Source organism: Dendrobates tinctorius, unplaced genomic scaffold (assembly GCF_039654945.1).
Source record: "Dendrobates tinctorius isolate UK_male_01 unplaced genomic scaffold, ASM3965494v1 ptg000060l, whole genome shotgun sequence".
Lineage (NCBI taxonomy): Eukaryota > Metazoa > Chordata > Amphibia > Anura > Dendrobatidae > Dendrobates > Dendrobates tinctorius.
This window is the reverse complement of record NW_027361728.1, coordinates 69,680,797-69,698,122: the sequence shown is the minus strand read 5'-3', so window position 1 is coordinate 69,698,122 and position 17,326 is coordinate 69,680,797.

Here is a 17,326-nt window from a genome sequence, read left to right as displayed (position 1 = left end):
ACAATCCTGACAAGAAGGAAGAATTTGAAGCATTTAAAGAGACCAGGGTGGATGAAAACAGAACTAAATCACTTGCTGAAAAGGAAAAAAGGAATGTATACCAAATGGAAAGAGGGGCATATCTAAAGAAGTGTAAGGAGGAAGACAAGGCTGCAAGTGCCTGCATCAGGCTGTGTCTGGAACTGCTGAGGCTGCGTCCCATGTTGCCTGGAGGAAAGAATAGGGGACAGGACAGGCCCCATGACCCAGGAAGAGGTGGTGTGGCTAAGCCAGGCAGTGAGGAGAAAGCGCTCAAATAAAGAGTCTGTTCCCTACCTGCATTGAGAGCAGGGGCAGGTGTGTAGCGCACTCAACAGCGAGAGAGGCAGCGTGGAGCCGTGCTCCAGCAGAACATCAGCGGGCGTTCCGGGGAAACAGTGTGTGTACAGAGTCCCATGTGCCAGGCTGTGCAGAGTGCGGTTCTCACTCAGAGGAGAGGGGGCCGGGTGTAGGATCCTGAGGTGTGTTCCCCAAGATAGATAGATGCACCGCAGCACCCATGTTGGTCAGAGTACTCCGAGCAAGAGTTGGTTGCGGAAAGCTCTCGGCCACTGAGCACAGATCGGAGACAGCTGTGCGAGAGACTTTCTCTGTGAGAGATTTATTGGTATTGGTGGATGCACAGAAAAGCGCAAACTGAGCAGAGCCATGCTGAGCAGCCATTCAGGTGATGACAGCTGCTCATAGAGAGACACGTGCTCTCCGTGACTGTGAGTAAAGCACACGTGCCGCATAGAGAAAGCCGAGTACTGGACAGACCTTTGTGGCCTACCTTCCTAGTCCACGTTGGACTCTGCCAGTGCTGCGACCTTGTTTGCTTTGGCCGCACCAACTTATGGACTAGGGGCTCACCGGAATGTGCACGAGACCGACCGCTGCCGCCAGAAGATGGACCGCTGTTTGCAGGACCCCACTGGAACAGCTCCGTGGCAGTCATTGTTTCCACTGCCTTCAAAGCTTCTGTTGAGGACTGGGAAGCCTCTGACACAATAAGTGATTTAAAGAACTGCCATTATCTTTATTGCTCATTAACTTTGCCTATTGCTTGCCATTGAACTGTTTAACCCTCATATAACAATTTATCTCCCTGTGAGGAGTTAACCCCCTGTTAAATTAAAACTGTTAAATTTATTAAACGTTGCTCCGTCTTCTGTCTGTCACTGCATCTGGCAACCTGCTTACAGAAGAATATAATGCTGTTTGCGGGGAATGCATGGCAAGCATTAGAAGAGCTAAAGCCAATAATGAAGTGAGGCTTGCAAGTGAGACCAAAAGAAGTAAAAGATTTTGGGATTATGGCAAAAGCAAAAAAGAAGTCAAAGATGCTATAGGATTTTTACAGGATGAAAAGTGTGAAGAGGTCAAACATGAGGTTGAGAAGGCCGAAATTTTAAATTCTTACTTTGTATCTGTGTTCTCTAAAAAAAGCAATTGTAAAATCAACTGATATTCATGGTGCCATCGAAGGAATAATAGAATTCACACTTGCCATAAACAGAGCGTTGGTGAGGGAACACCTAGCTAATTTAAATGAATTTAAATATCCTGTTCCAGATTAATTACATCCTAGGGTACTGAAAGACGTAGCAGAGGAAATTGCAGAACCACTAGCCAGAATCTTTGAAAAATCCTAGAAAAAAGGAGAAGGGCAAATGTTGTCCCAATCTTCAAAAAAAGAAAGAAGATGGAGCCAGGAAATTATAGGCCAATGAACCTTACTTCTATACCAGAAGAGTTATTTGAGCAAGTTATCAAATAGCATATTTGTAAATACTTGGATAAGAGTACAGTAATTAACCAGAGCCAGCATGGATTTGTAGCAAACAAGTCATGGCAAGCTAATCTAATTTCCTTCTATGATGGAATCACTGACTGGGTGAATCAGGTAAATGCAGTAGGTATTCTTTATCTTGACTTCATCAAAAGATTTGATAAAGTATCTCATACTATCCTTATTGAAAAAATGATGAAGTATGGGATTAGCAAGGCCACGGTTAGGTGGGTTCATAACTTGCTCAGCGATCATACTCAAAGAGTGATAATAAATTGTTGCACATCCAATTAGAAAATTGTTTTAAGTGGGGAACTACAGGACTCTGTCCTGGCCCCAGTGTTCTTCAACATTTTTATAAATGATCTAGATAACGGAACTGAAGGTAAACTAATCAAATTTGCAGACAATGCAAAGGTAAAAGGGATAGCTAACTCTAGAGAAGACAAAGAAAGGATTCAGAAGGATATAGATAAGTTTGATCAATGGGCAATAGAATGGTATTTGACAGAGAGAAATGCAAGATTCTAAATCTGGGCATGAAAAACAAAAATTACATCTATAGAATCGGAGGAAAAGAACTAAGCAACAGCATGTGTGAAAAAGACTTGGGTATATTAATAGATCACAAACAATATGTTCTTTTTCTGAAATTCTGTGCCCTTTTTTCTCCACACATACCTGTGATCATTATGGCTGAAAAGTTCTATTTTAAACTCATAGGTCCACAGGCTTGTTTAGATGTTCTTTTGCATACTTCTGACGCTGAATATTATGATGACACAGGAGAGGTTTTTTTCTGATGACTCTTCCATGAAGGCCATATTTGTGCAGGTGTCTCTGAACAGTAGAGCAATGTACCACAACTCCAGAGGCTTTCTGAAGGTCTTTTGCAGTCAAATGGGGGTTCTGCTGTGACTTTCTAGCAATCCTATGAGCAGCTCTCCTTGATCTTTTGCGTGGTCTACAAGAACTTAGCTTGACATTCACTGTTTCTCTTAACTGTCATTTCTTAATTACATTTTGAACTGAGAAAAGAACAACTTGAAAATGCTTTGCTATCTTCTTATAGCCTTCTACTGCTTTGTGGTCCTCTACCATTGGCATTGTCAGAATGTTAAGGGCATGTCACACTAAGAGATATCGCTAGCAATATCGCTTTAACTAGTGACGTTATAGTGATATTGCTAGCGATATCGCTGTGTCTGATACTTACCTACGACCGGCACCCCCGCTGGTTATCGCTGATCGTGCGAGAACGTCCTGGACTGTTTCTCGTCGTCAGCTTCCTGCGGTGCTTCCTGCTGTGACGACGAGCGACATGTGGAGCCGGGCGGGAGGACGCAGGATCGCCTGGTGTGACAGGTAAGTAGCGACCCCCATCCCCAGCGATGTCGCTAGTGAGATCTGCCTGTGTGGCAGCTCACTAGCGACCACTTAGCGATGTACCAGCGATCCTGACAGCGTCATATCGCTGGTCGGGATCGCTGGTACATCGCTAAGTGTGACAGTACCCTTAGGCAGCTGCTTAGAAGAACCCATGTCTGCTGTTTTTTGTCACAAGGTTAGAGGAGGCTGTGTCCTTTATAAAGCTGGGAAATTTGCATGACCTTGCATTTCCTAACAATGATAGTGAACAAGACATTACCCTACCTGGCTAATTAAGGTCAGAAACCATGGTAAGGTTATCTGTGCACACACAAAAAATATATATATATTATATATATATATATATATATATATTCTTTTTTTTTTTTTTACAAAAATTGAAAGGAAATGTAATTGCTTAATTTTCATACCACACTGGTCACTAAGCCTAAAATTAGACTCATACTTCTTGTTCTGTATAGATCACTTTTTATTAGTGTCATCATCATTACATGCAGGAATATAATGACAGACAATAACTCCACTCAGCAGATAATAAAGAATTTATAATTAAATATAGGTGATGGTCACAGCCCTTCTCCTTCCTTCAAATGACCATTGCCAAGTTTAGAGCATGCCTACAAAATACTTCTATTCACGTCTGAGTCAGAGTCAGTCTATAGCTGGCTATGACCAAGTGGATGTTGGCAAGAACAGGAAGCATGAAGAAGTTGGCCAAGAGGCAAGTGCAAAAACAGGATCTCTGATTTTTTCGTGGCAGTGATAAGGAAAATTAATTAAAAACAATTTTAGCAACTTCAATATAATAATGTAAAAATTAAACCCTATTTAAACATTAGATTATTTTCTCATGACACAGTCCCTTTAAGCTCTAGTCAGAACAGGACAAGCAGCAGGTGCTTCTCTCAAAATTAGAAAATCATCAAAAAGTTACTTTATTTCACTTCTTCAATACAAAAAGTGAAACTCACATATTATATAGAGTCATTACAAGTGTTTATTTCTGTTTCTGTTGATGATTATGTCTTACAGGCAGGCAATGAAAACCTAAAAGTCATTATCTTAGTAAATTAGAATACTTTATAACACCAGCTTAAAAAATTGTTTTAAAATCCCGAAAAATTGGCCTACTTAAATGTATGTTCAGTAAATGCATTCAATACTCCTTTCGCATCAATAACTGCATCAATGCGGCATAGCATGGAGGGGATCAGCCTGTGGCACTGCTGAGGTGTTATGTTATGGAAGCCTAAATTGCTTTGCTAGCAGACTTCACCTCATCTGCATTGTTGGGTCTGGTATCTCTCATCTTACTCTTGACAATACCCCATAAATTCTTTATGAGGTTAAGGTCAGACGAGTTTGCTCACTGTTACGGTACTGCAGCACAGGACTAGGGTAAGAGGGGGGAAAACTGACCCTGCACTGCGACTAGGCTGATACCCTACGATGGAGTGGGCGACCCATTCCTTGTGAATAGACCCACCGACGATCCTAGGTTAATCTCAGCGAAGACCTATAGATAGGGGGAAGGGGGTCCCTGAAAGATCTAAGGACTAGGTCCAAAAATGGGTCACCTCCTAATAGAAATGAAGGGAAGGCTGCAGAAACAAACTGAAAACAGAAACTAAGACTAGCAGAACCAGAGGTCCCAGAACTGCACAAATTAAACACACAGAAGGCAAAGCAAGGCTCCAAGCCAGTCTTCAAGCGGATTAGTACTGTTGTCCAGCAAGGAATGGGAGACAGGTGTAGGTTAATAAAGGGTGATACAATCACCTGACCCAAGACAAACCCAGCACCAGGGGAAAAAGACCAGCAGCCAGAACACTACAAGAAAATGGTGGATAGTCACAAACTGAACAGATTCTAACACTCGCCAATCAAGCACATTGATACTGTTGTTTTTAAACCAAATATTGGTACTTTTGGCAATATGGACAGGTGCCAAGTCCTGCTGGAGAATGAAATTTCCATCTCCAAAAATCTTGTCGGCAGAGGGAAGCATGAAGTGCTCTCAAATTTCCTGGTAGACAGCTGTTAGGCACTGGGATTCTCCCTCTTCTCAGGATGGATCCCAAGCCTTATCTTCTCCTGCAGTCTCCCATTCAGATTCAACCATAGTAGTTGCTGCTTAGTAAAGACATCAGTCTCAGCATCTTGCTCAAACTCAGGCTGTGCACATTATTACCACTGCCTCTCCAGGTTCAGCTATAGAAACTAGCAATAGACAGCAGCGAGCAGTCATTCCTGAGACTAAGTTCAGGATTCGCTCTACTGAGCATGCTCGTAACGTGGTATCCTCTCCTTGGTGGTCGGTCATCAGCTGTTCAGGTCCTGTGCCGGCTCTGGATTAGCCCACGAGCAAGGTCCTGTCTAATTGGCACAGTCTATAAAAGGATCTTTGGCGTGCCCGTCAGTGCGCTAAAATCATGCGTATTTGGTGTGTGTGTTTGGTGGGTCAGTTACCAACCTGTATGTACGTGTGTCACTAATAGTACTACAAGTGTGTTTCTAGACAGGCAGGCTCAAAAGCCACTGTGTGTCAGAGCAGGTTCAATCACCAGCGTAGTAGGGGGGTGAGTTATAGGGACCCCACTAACGTAATTTCCACTATGCTCCTGTGACGTCTTACAGGGCATAGCTTAGAGTGCTCTCAGTTTTTGTACTGCTCTGTGAGTCTGGCGCTTTGCACTCTGTTAACACCGAGTGACGTTTAACTCAGTGTGTTTATGGTGCTTACTCGTGGCTATGCTCCGCCATTGTTCTCTAGCTGCGGTTTCTCCTTCACCACACGGTGGACCCCGGATTGCGATCGCACCTTCTCATAATTTATATTTGGTGTGAACCGCAAACCCTATCACAGCTGCGCTGACTTTAGTCTTGATAAAAACATAGTGGACCTACACCAGCAGATGACATGGCTCCCCAAACCATCACAGATTGTGGAAACTTCACACTAGACCTCAAGCAGCTTGGATTTTGTGCCTTTCCACTCTTCCTCCAGACTCTGCGACCTTGATTTCCAAATGAAATGCAAAATTTACTTTCATCTGAAAACAACACCTTGGACCACTGAGCAACAGTCCAGTTGTTTTTATCCTTAGGGTGTGTGCACACGCTGAGGATTCTGCAGCGGTTTTGGCCGCTGCGGGTCCGCAGCAGTTTTTGCTGCAGTGTACAGTACCATTATTCCCTATGGGAATAAAAAAACGCAGAGCAGACGGTGCGGATTTTTCCGCGCGGTTTTCCTGTGGTTTTGAAATCGCAGAAACAATTGACATGTCAATTCTTTCTGCGGATTCCGCTGCGGTTTGCCATCTCCTCCATTGTGGAGATGAAACATCGCAGGGCAAAACCGCAGAGCAATCCGCAGGTAAAACCGCAGGTCTTTTGACCTGCAGATTTACCTGCGGATTTTACAAAATCAGTGCGGCCAAATCCGCACCCCAATCCGCAGCGTGTGCACATACCCTTAGTTCATGTCCTGGATATGTGTGTGTGGTGGCTCTTCAAGCAATTACTCCAGCAGCAGTCCACTCCTTGTGAAGCTCCCCCAAATTGTTGAATGGCCTTTTCTTAACAATCCTTTCAAGGCTGTGGTTATTCTGGTTGCTTATACACCTTTTTCTACCACACTTTTTCCTTCCACTCAACTTTCCATTAATTTGTTTGTATACAGCACTCTGTGAACAGCCAGATTCTTTAGCAATGACTTTTTGTGACTTACCCTCCTTGCGGAGTGTGTCAATGACTTCCTTCTGGACATCTGTCAAGTCAGCAGTCTTCCCCAATTGTGAAGTCCACTGAAACAGACTAAGGGACCTTTTTAAATGCTTAGGAAGCCTTTGCTGGTGTTTTTTTAAATATTCTAATTACCTGAGATAATGACTTTTGGGTTTTCATTGGCTGTAAGCAATAATCATCAACATTAACAGAAATAAACACTTGAAATAGGTCACTCTGTTTGTAATGACTATAATGTATAATATATATATATATATATATATATATATATGTATATATATATAAAATATGAGTTTCACTATTTGTATTGAAGAACTGAAATAAATTAATTTTTTTGATGATATACTAATTTTATGAGAAGCACCTGTATATTGGCATCGACAAAAGAGCTTAATACAGGAGGGTGAAAATGAGAATTTAGATTTACTTATCCATCAGAGCATTTGTGAGGTCAGACTCTGATGTTGGGCAAGAGATCTCACAATTTCCTTTATAGCCAAAGGTGTTATATGGAGTTGAAGTCAGGGCTCTCTGCAAGTCAGTCAAGTTCATCCACAGCAAACTCACTCAACCATGCCTTTATGGAGCTTGATTTATGCACTGAGGTACAGTCATGCTGGAATGGAAAAGGTATTTCCCCAAACTATTCTCACAAAGTTCAAAATATAAAATTGTTGAAAATGTCTTATTTTGCTGAACTATTAAACAAGACCTGTTTCCAGGTTAAAATTTGCCACTTTGCTGTTATTTAATTTATTCTTTTTCAATCCTCTATATAGTTATAGATATATGGGCAGATTTATTTAGTGACAATTTTTATGGTCTTTGATGTGGCTTGCAGTATTCTCCGGGGACGTGTTTTTTGGATGCGCACAAAATTTCCTTTGAAACTTATGGCTGATGGAAAAATATCATTTAGGGGAGCATTTGAGGATAAAATGAGGGTAAAAACTGGTCACTTTTAACCTGGTCACTGGGTGTCTTTAAGATCTCACTTCATTGGAATTAAGGGTCCTAGGCAACCCTATAGAATTATCCAACAAGGCACCAGTTTATAGATGACAATGCAATCAATGCAGGCAACATTCTCCTGGCAACCAAAAAATTCAGACTTGTTGATTAGACTGTCAAATAAAGAAGCATAAATTATTATTCAATAGGTTCCAGAGTCCAGCTTTAGCATGTTTTACATCATATGATATTTGACATTGACCTTGGTGATGAATAACTTGCATGCAGCTCTTCAGTCATGTACACTCATGCTCCCGATGCTCAACTTTTGCGCTATCAATGCTAGAAGAGGTATGGATCTCTGCAGTTATTTAGGGAGCTGATCGTTGGTGATAAGCGCTACTCACGTCAGCACTTGCAACTCAGCCCCGTAACTTTAAGTAGTTTGCTACTTAGTTGCTGAGTGTCCGAAAAGTTTCCTCTTTTAAATTATACCAGTCAGAGATGATTATTGAATACTTAGGAGGAAAGAAATCTCACAAACCGACTTGTTGAAAATGTGTCACCATATTACAGTACCACACTTAAATTCATTGACCTCAACAACCCATTTTTCACAAATGTTAGTAAAGGCAGACTACGTGGCTATGCGCTTGATTTTATACATCTGTGGCAAGCAATGGGACTGAACCACATAACTGAATTCAATGATTAAGAAGTGTGACCCAATAGTTTTGACTGTGTAGTGTATGTGTAGAGCGATTAACATAAATTAACATTACATTAAAATCAATGGCCAGTGAAATTAATAACATGTATATTATAGTAATTCTTTAGGCAGAATGCAAACAACCACTCCTTAAAGTTATTGTGTTAGAACCTCACTAATTTTTTTATTCTTCTTGGAAAATATTCAGGATTGAGAGTCCTCAGTAGTTGATACCTTTTAATGGCTAACTGAAAAGATGGTAATACATTGCAAGCTTTCAAGACTACTCAGGTCTCTTCATCAGGCTAGACTAATATAAAATCTGAAGTCACATATTTATGCACAATACAGCCTAGAAAAAATGCAATAGATAAGACAAGTGACGTGAAGCAGAACTATCAATATGGGAGAGGGAGAAACATAAATATAAACATTGGACCAGTTCATAGATAAGGAGTCTGGATGTTTTATGGTCCTCTGATTGGGGTCTAGTTCTGGGTTGCCCCGCAAGGTTTTAAAAGGAAATTCCTTAATTGATGTAAAAAGACATAAATCCATGCGACACATTCATTCCAGCACTGAGAGTGTCAAAGTTCGTCATAAATTTGTACTCCCAAACTCGTCTCTCTCTCTGAGATGTGAAGTTACCTTTCAATACCAGTAATTTCATATCCATGCTGCTGTGATCAGGGATACATTTATTCTTCTTGGTGATTTTGATGAAAACCAAATTACTATTGTTGTTAAGCATTGACACAGTGTCAGGTCACGTGATGTTCCTGTATGCTTTGTTTAGTATGTATCTACCAAATGTAGTCCATCGAAGGACACTGGTAAACCAATAATAGTGTCATGGGTGCCCAAGGCTCAATGATGTGCGTTGGGAGTGAAGACTAGTCTGTATGGCCTAAATCTAAAAGACCTGCTACAGAGAAAACTGTTGAAAAAGGTACATTTTTGCAATAAAACATTATGCTTGTCTTGACTTGAATTTCACACCAAGGTATACAGTTCATTTAGCATGTCACAACTCTTTCAACTAATTAACCCCTTCACCCCCAAGGGTGGTTTGCACGTTCATGACAGGGCCAATTTTTACAATTCTGACCACTGTCCTTTTATGAGGTAATAACTCTGAAATGCTTCAATGGATCCTGGTGATTCTGACACTGTTTTCTCATGACATATTGTACTTCATGGTAGTGGTAAAATTTCATTCATATAACTTACGTTTATTTGTGAAAAAAATGGAAATTTGGCGAAAATTTTTAAAATTTCGCAATTTTCCAACTTTTCCTTAAATCACAGAGATACGGCACACAAAAAACTTAATAAGTAACATTTCCCACATGTTTATTTACATCAGCACAATTTTGGAACCAACATTTTTTTTTTGTTAGGAAGTTATAAGGGTTAAACGTTGACCAGCAATTTCTCTTTTTCACAACCATTTTATTTTTACGGACCACATCACATTTGAAGCTACTTTGAGGGGTCTATATGATAGAAAATACCCAAAAGTGACACCATTCTAAAAACTGCAACCCTCAAGGTGCTCAAAACCACATTCAAGTTTATTAACCCTTCAGGTGCTTCACAGGAATTTTTGGAATATCTAACACTAGAACTACTGATGGAGTCATTTTGACTCCTTTCGTTTTTTATTTCTCTTCTGTGACTACATTTTTCAGAATTCCGGCTTGAAACTCGGTGACTTTTCCTCAAATATGATGTGAAAAAAGATTTTGTGAGAATAAATAATTTTGGTGAAAAATTTGCGCGTTTTTTTCAAAATTTACCAAGAACTACTGAAGGGAGTCATTTTGACTCCCTACTATATTTTGAGGTCCTTTTGTCACTAAATGTTGCTATAAAGTTTTGTGCATAATTTTTTCACTCTGTCTTATTTACCCTGATGTTCATATAGATGTAGTTCAATTTACATGTCAACTTTTCACATTTTCCTTGTGTTTTACCTGCTTGTATTACTGTGTAATACTGAACAAAATAGCTTGTTTACTCTAGGCTCTTATCTTATCAGATTTGATGAGAAATCTACTCGATCGGAGAGACTGCAAACCGACAAGTTTGCTCTATTTTCTACTGTGTGGGACAGGTTTATTGAAAATTGTATTGCGTGTTACAAACCTGGCCCATACATAACGGTGGATGAGCAACTTTTCCCAAGCAAAACTAGGTGTCCATTCACGCAGTACATGCCTTCCAAACCAGATAAATATGGCCACAAATATTGGCTAGCTGTTGATAAGGAGAGCAAATATCTGGCAAATGGCTTCCCTTATCTAGGCAAAAGATGACACACGCCGTGCTGAGGACCGTTTAGCTGACCATGTGGTAATGAAGTTATTGGACCCGTTTTTGAAAAAAGGTCGCAATGTTACAACCGATAATTATTTTACTTCAGTAAAATTAGCTAAACAGCTAAAAAGCAAAGGAACAACCATCGTGGGAACACTGAACAAGATAAGGCGAGAAGTGCCTAAAGAAATAAAATCCATGAAAGAGGAATTGTACAACACTAAAGTGTTTAGAAATGAAGACAATTTTACACTTACAGTATATCAAGGAAAGCCCAACAAAAATGTTGTCATTTTGAGTTCCGTCCATCCAGATGTTGTTGTTGCGTCTGATTCCGCTAAAAAAACTCCAGAAACGGTAAAGTTTTACAATGAAACAAAATATGGAGTAGATGTAGTGGATCAGATGGCACGAAAATATACCACACGAACATGCACAAGGAGATGGCCTGTTCATGCATTTGAAAATGCCTTAGACTTTGCGGGTATAAATGCATGGATAATATTCAAGGAGATTACCCACCAAAAAATGTCACGCAAGGCATTTTTGCAAATGCTTGTGAGAGAGTTGAGTGGTCCTTATGTCACAGATAGGGAAAAGGGTTCCACGTCCCAAGTTTCTACATGCTCAGAAGTGATGGTTCAAACAAAATTTTGCCAGATCAAAGAAAAGTGCAAGAAAAATAGATCTGTCAAAAGCATTACTGTTGGATCTCACAATAATAATACATTACAAAAAATATAATTATTAATAAATAACCACAAATGAAACTCTAAAAATAAACGAAAACAAGCAAGGAGTCAAAATGACTCCTTTCAGTAGTTCTAGGTGGGGTCACGAGTCCAGTAGTCCTAGTGTTAAAAAAAATGAACATTTAACTTTTTTTCACAAAAAACTAATTCAGGTTCAATTTTTTTCATTCTACCAAAGGTAAAAGGAGAAATTGGACTGAAAAAGTTATTGTGCAATTTGTCCTGAGTACGCTGATACCTGATATGTGGGGGGAACCACTGTTTCGGCGCATGGCAGAGCTCAGAAGGGAAGGAGCGCCGTTTGACTTTTTCTATGCAAAATTGGCTGGAATTCTGATCGGACGCCATGTCACGTTTGGAGAGCCCCTGATGTACCTAAACAGTGGAAACCCCCCCACAAATTAAACCATTTTGGAAACTAGACCCCCCAAGGAACTTATCTAGATGTTTGGTGAGAACTTTGAACCCCCAAGGGCTTCACAGAAGTTTATAACGTACAGCCGTACAATTATAAAATCATATTTTTTCCACAAAAATGATCTTGTCACCCTCAATTCTTACTTTCCCAAGGGTAACAGGACCCTAAAAGTTATTGTGCAATTTGTCCTGAGTACGCTGATACCCCATATTTGATGGTAAACCACTATTTGGGCGCATGGCAGAGCTTGGAAAGGAAGCAGCGCCATTTGACTTTTTTGGCTGGAATTGAGATCGGACGCCATGTCGTGTTTGGAAAGCCCCTGATGTACCTAAACAGTGGAATCCCCCCACAAGTGACCCCATTTTGGAAACTAGACCCCCTAAAGAACTTATCTAGTTGTGTGGTGAGCACTTTGAACTCCCCCAGTGCTTAACAGAAGTTTATAACGCCCGGGCATGAAAATAAAAAAATCATATTTTTTCCACAAACATGATCGTTTAGTCCCCATTTTTTATTTTCCCAAAGGTACCAGGAGAAAATGGACCCCAAGAGTTATTGTCCAATTTGTCCTGAGTACCCTGATACCCTATATGTGGGAGAAAACTACTGTATGGGCACACGTCAGGGCTCGGAAGGGAAGTAGTGACGTTTTGGAATGCAGACTTTGATGGAATGGTCTGCGGGTGTCACGTTGCCTTTGGAGAGCCTCTGATGTACCTAAACAGTGGAAACCCCCCACAAATGACACCATTTTGTAAACTAGACCCCCTAAGGAACTTATCTAGGTGTGTGGTGAGCACTTTGATCTCCCCCAGTGCTTCACAGAAGTTTATAACGCTCGGGCGTGAAAATAAAAAAAAATAATATTTTTTCCACAAACATGATCATTCAGTCCCCATTTTTTTTATTTTCCCAAGGGTACTAGGAGAAAATGGACCCCAAGAGTTGTTGTCCAATTTGTCCTAAGTACACTGATACCCCATATGTGGGAGAAAACTACTGTATGGGCACACGTCGGGGCTCGGAAGGGAAGTAGTGACGTTTTGGAATGCAGAATTTGATGGAATGGTCTGCGGGTGTCATGTTGCCTTTGGAGAGCCCCTGATGTACCTAACCAGTGGAAACCCCCACAAATGACACCATTTTGGAAACTAGACCCCCCTAAGAAACTTATCTAGATGTGTGGTGAGCACTTTGAACCCCCAAGGGCTTCACAGAAGTTTATAATGCCCGGGCATGAAAATAAAAAAATCGTATTTTTTCCACAAACATGATCATTTAGTCCCCAATTTTTTTTATTTTCCCAAGGGTACCAGGAGAAAATGGACCCCAAATGTTGTTGTCCAATTTGTCCAGAGTTCCCTGATACCCCATATGTGGGATAAAACTACTGAATGGGCCCACGTCGGGGCTCGGAAGGGAAGTAGTATCGTTTTGGAATGCAGACTTTGATGGAATGGTCTGCGGGTGTCATGTTGCCTTTGGAAAGCCCCTAATGTACCTAAACAGTGGAAACCCCCCACAAATGACACCATTTTGTAAACTAGACCCCCTAAGGAACTTATCTAGATGTGTGGTGCGCACTTTGATCTCCCCCAGTGCTTCACAGAAGTTTATAACGCTCGGTCATGAAAATAAAAAAATCATATTTTTTCCACAAACATGATCATTCAGTCCCCATTTTTTTTATTTTCCCCAAGAGTACTAGGAGAAAATGGACCCCAAGAGTTGTTGTCCAATTTGTCCTGAGTACCCTGATACCCCATATGTGGGAGAAAACTACTGTATGGGCACACGTCGGGGCTCGGAAGGGAAGTAGTGACGTTTTGGAATGCAGACTTTGATGGAATGGTCTGCGGGTGTCATGTAGCCTTTGGAGAGCCCCTGATGTACCTAAACAGTGGAAACCCCCCACAAATGACACCATTTTGGAAACTAGACCCCCCTAAGGAACTTAACTAGATGTGTGGTGAGCACTTTGAACCCCCAAGGGCTTTACAGAAGTTTATAACGCCCGGGCGTGAAAATAAAAAAATTATATTTTTTTCCCACAAAAAAGATATTTTTGCCCCCAATGTTTTATTTTCCTAAGGGCAGTAGGAGAAATAAGACCCCAAAAGTTGTTTTGCAATTTGTCCTGAGTAGTCTGATACCCCATATGTGGGGGTAAAACACTGTTTGGGCGCATGGTAGAGCTTGGAAGGAGCACCACTTGACTTTTTCAACGCAGAATTGGCTGGAAATGAGATCAGACGCCATGTTGCGTTTGGAGTGCACCTGATGTGCCCAAACAGTGGAAACCCCCCAATTCTAACTCCAACCCTAACCCCAACACACCCCTAACCCTAATCTCAACCCTAACCCTAGCCCTAGCCCTAACCCTAGCCCTAACCCTAGCCCTAGCCCTAACCCTAATGGGAAAAAGGAAATAAATACATTTTTTTAATTTTATTATTTTTCCCTAACTAATGGGGTGATAATGGGGGGTTTGATTTACTATTTATGGTGGTTTTTATTTTTGGCAGCTGTCACACGCTAAAAGACGCTTTTTATTGTAAAAATAGTTTTTGCATCACCACATACTGAGAGCTATAATTTTTCTGTATTTTGACCCACCGTGAGGTCTTATTTTTTGCGGGATGAGTTGACGTTTTTATTGGTATCATGTTCGGGCACGTGACATTTTTTGATCGCTTTTTATTCCGATTTTTGGGACAAAGAATGAACAAAAACCAGCATTTCATGAATTTCTTTGTGGGGGTGCGTTTACACCGTTCCGCGTGCGGTAAAATTGATAAAGCAGTTTTATTCTTTGGGTCAGTATGGTCACAGTGATACCTCATGTATGTCTTTTTTTATGTTTTGGCACTTTTATGCAATAAAAACAATTTTATATAAAAAATAATTATTTTTGCATTGCTTTATTCTGCGAGCTATAACTTTTTTATTTTTTCTCTGATGATACTGTATAGCAGCTCGTTTTTTGCGGGACAAGATGCCGTTTCCAGCGGTACCATGGATATTTATCTGCGTCTTTTTGATCGCGCGTTGTTGCACTTTTTGTTCGGCGGTATGATAATAATCATTATTTTTTGCTTCGTTATTTATTTTTATTTTTTAAGGGGTTCGCTAAAGGGGTTATCTAATGGGACACTTTTATAGGGCAGGTCGTTACAGACGTGGCGATACCAAATATGTGTACTTTTATTGTTTTTTTTTTAATTTCCAAAAAATGAATTTATTAGGGAATATTTTCTTTTTAAATTTATTTAGCGATTTTTTTAAAATTACTTTTACACTTTTTTTTTTAACTTTATTAGGTTGTCCCAGGGGGGACATCACTGTCCTGTGACAGATCGCTGATCTGTCACATCACAGATCACTGTGACAGATCATCAATCTTTCACAGGCAGTGTGCAGGTTTTCTCCTTGCCTTCGCTTTGCAGGCACTGAGGAAGCCAGCTCCCTGCAGGCCCCTGAAGGTCCCCGTTGCCATCTTGGATCTGGGTACCTGCAGGGAAAGAGCCCCCCACAGTAGCACTGCACATTGCGCTGCTGGGGGGGGCTCAGGGAAGCACGGAGGGAGCTCCTTCCCTGCCGATGCTTCCCTTTAACCCCCGGTACACCGCAATCGTGTTTGATCGCAGTGTGCAAGGGGTTAACGTGTCGGAGGAGGTCCGTGACCGCCCCTGACACATAGTGCCGCATGTCAGCTGTGATAATCAGCTGACACCCGGCGGCGATTAGCGGTGCTCACCACTTGGGCGCCGCTGATCGCGCTAGACGTACTATCCCGTCCATGGGCATCGGGTCCCGGGTCCCATGGACGGGATAGTGCGTCTGATGTCAGAAAGGGGTTAATAAAGATAAACAAATATATTTAGAAGGGGTTGAATTTTACCTGAATATTACAAAAATTTGCACTCACCAAAATGAGAGCCGGAAGTCCTGACTTAGCATGGGAGGCCTGGGTATTTCAACCCTCGAAACAGTGATAAGAAGATGCAATGAGGGCAAATGCTAATTGAGAATGGTTGGGCCTGAGAGGTGAGTAGTGCGTTGAATATAAGCATTTTTTCATTTTTTTTCATTATATGTTTATTATACTCTGTAGTCTGGATAGGTTAAAAAGAGACATTAAATTCAAATAGAATAACTTTTCTGCAAATTAGATTTACTGGGAAAATCTGAGTGAACAGACAAATTCAAATTTCGCCTGGTCCACTCATGTCTAGTTTTGAACCATGCAACCTCTAGAAGGAAATAAATGCATTGCACCCATAGCAAGTATAGATCTTGACATTAGAGAAATATTATAAGTATGAAAAAGTTATAGTATATTTTTAATTTTTAAGTTATCTTTTCTCTACTCTCTATTTAGAGTGTAGACCAGTATCAGTGATTGGAAGTGTGTGGAAAGTTGCTAATATGGATATTGTTGTATTTCAGGCTTATTCTGTAAAACTACATGTACGAATTTCTAATGAAGTCATGTGAATAAGCAAAGTCTTCTCAGTCTGGGCTGTAATAAAATCTCATTGCTTCTATAATTAGTTCATGATTTCACTAAATGTTCTATTTGCATCTTGCTACTTGCAGCATATGCTAGTGCTAAGGTTACAGAGAGACATTTCTTGTTCTGTCTATAGCTGACTTTGTTTAACCCTCTTTTTGCTGGTAATATATTAGAGTTGTTTTATACTGATGGGGTTTAATAATTCAAGAAAAATGGATGATAAGTAAAAGCTTTCATCTTCCAAATCTGAAATGTGGTGTCCCATCAGAGCTTTTACGATGCTTCAAAATAGCATTGAAGAACTACCATTACTGTTATGTGAGATACAGTATCATTTTGGATTTAATGTACTCGAATAGATAGCACCTAGGGATGAGTGAACAGCTCGGTGATATTCTAATCTCACTCGGGTAACTGGGTGTTCAGATATGCTCAGCACTCGGTGGGCATTAGTTGGCTTTAGAATTTGAAACTCAAATCCCAGCTCTGCATTTTTGGTGCCTGTTAAACAGCAAATAAGCATGCACTGATTGTCTGTTAGTCACTGTAATGTCATAAAAATCTTGATAGGGGCATTATTGGGATTGGTTGGCCGTATGACATCATCAGGGGTTATGATAGGACAGGCGCTGTCATGCTTAGTACACTGACACCATTGCACAGCTCAGGGATAGTTCTTATTGGAGGGTAAGAGTGCTTGTCCAGGCCTGGA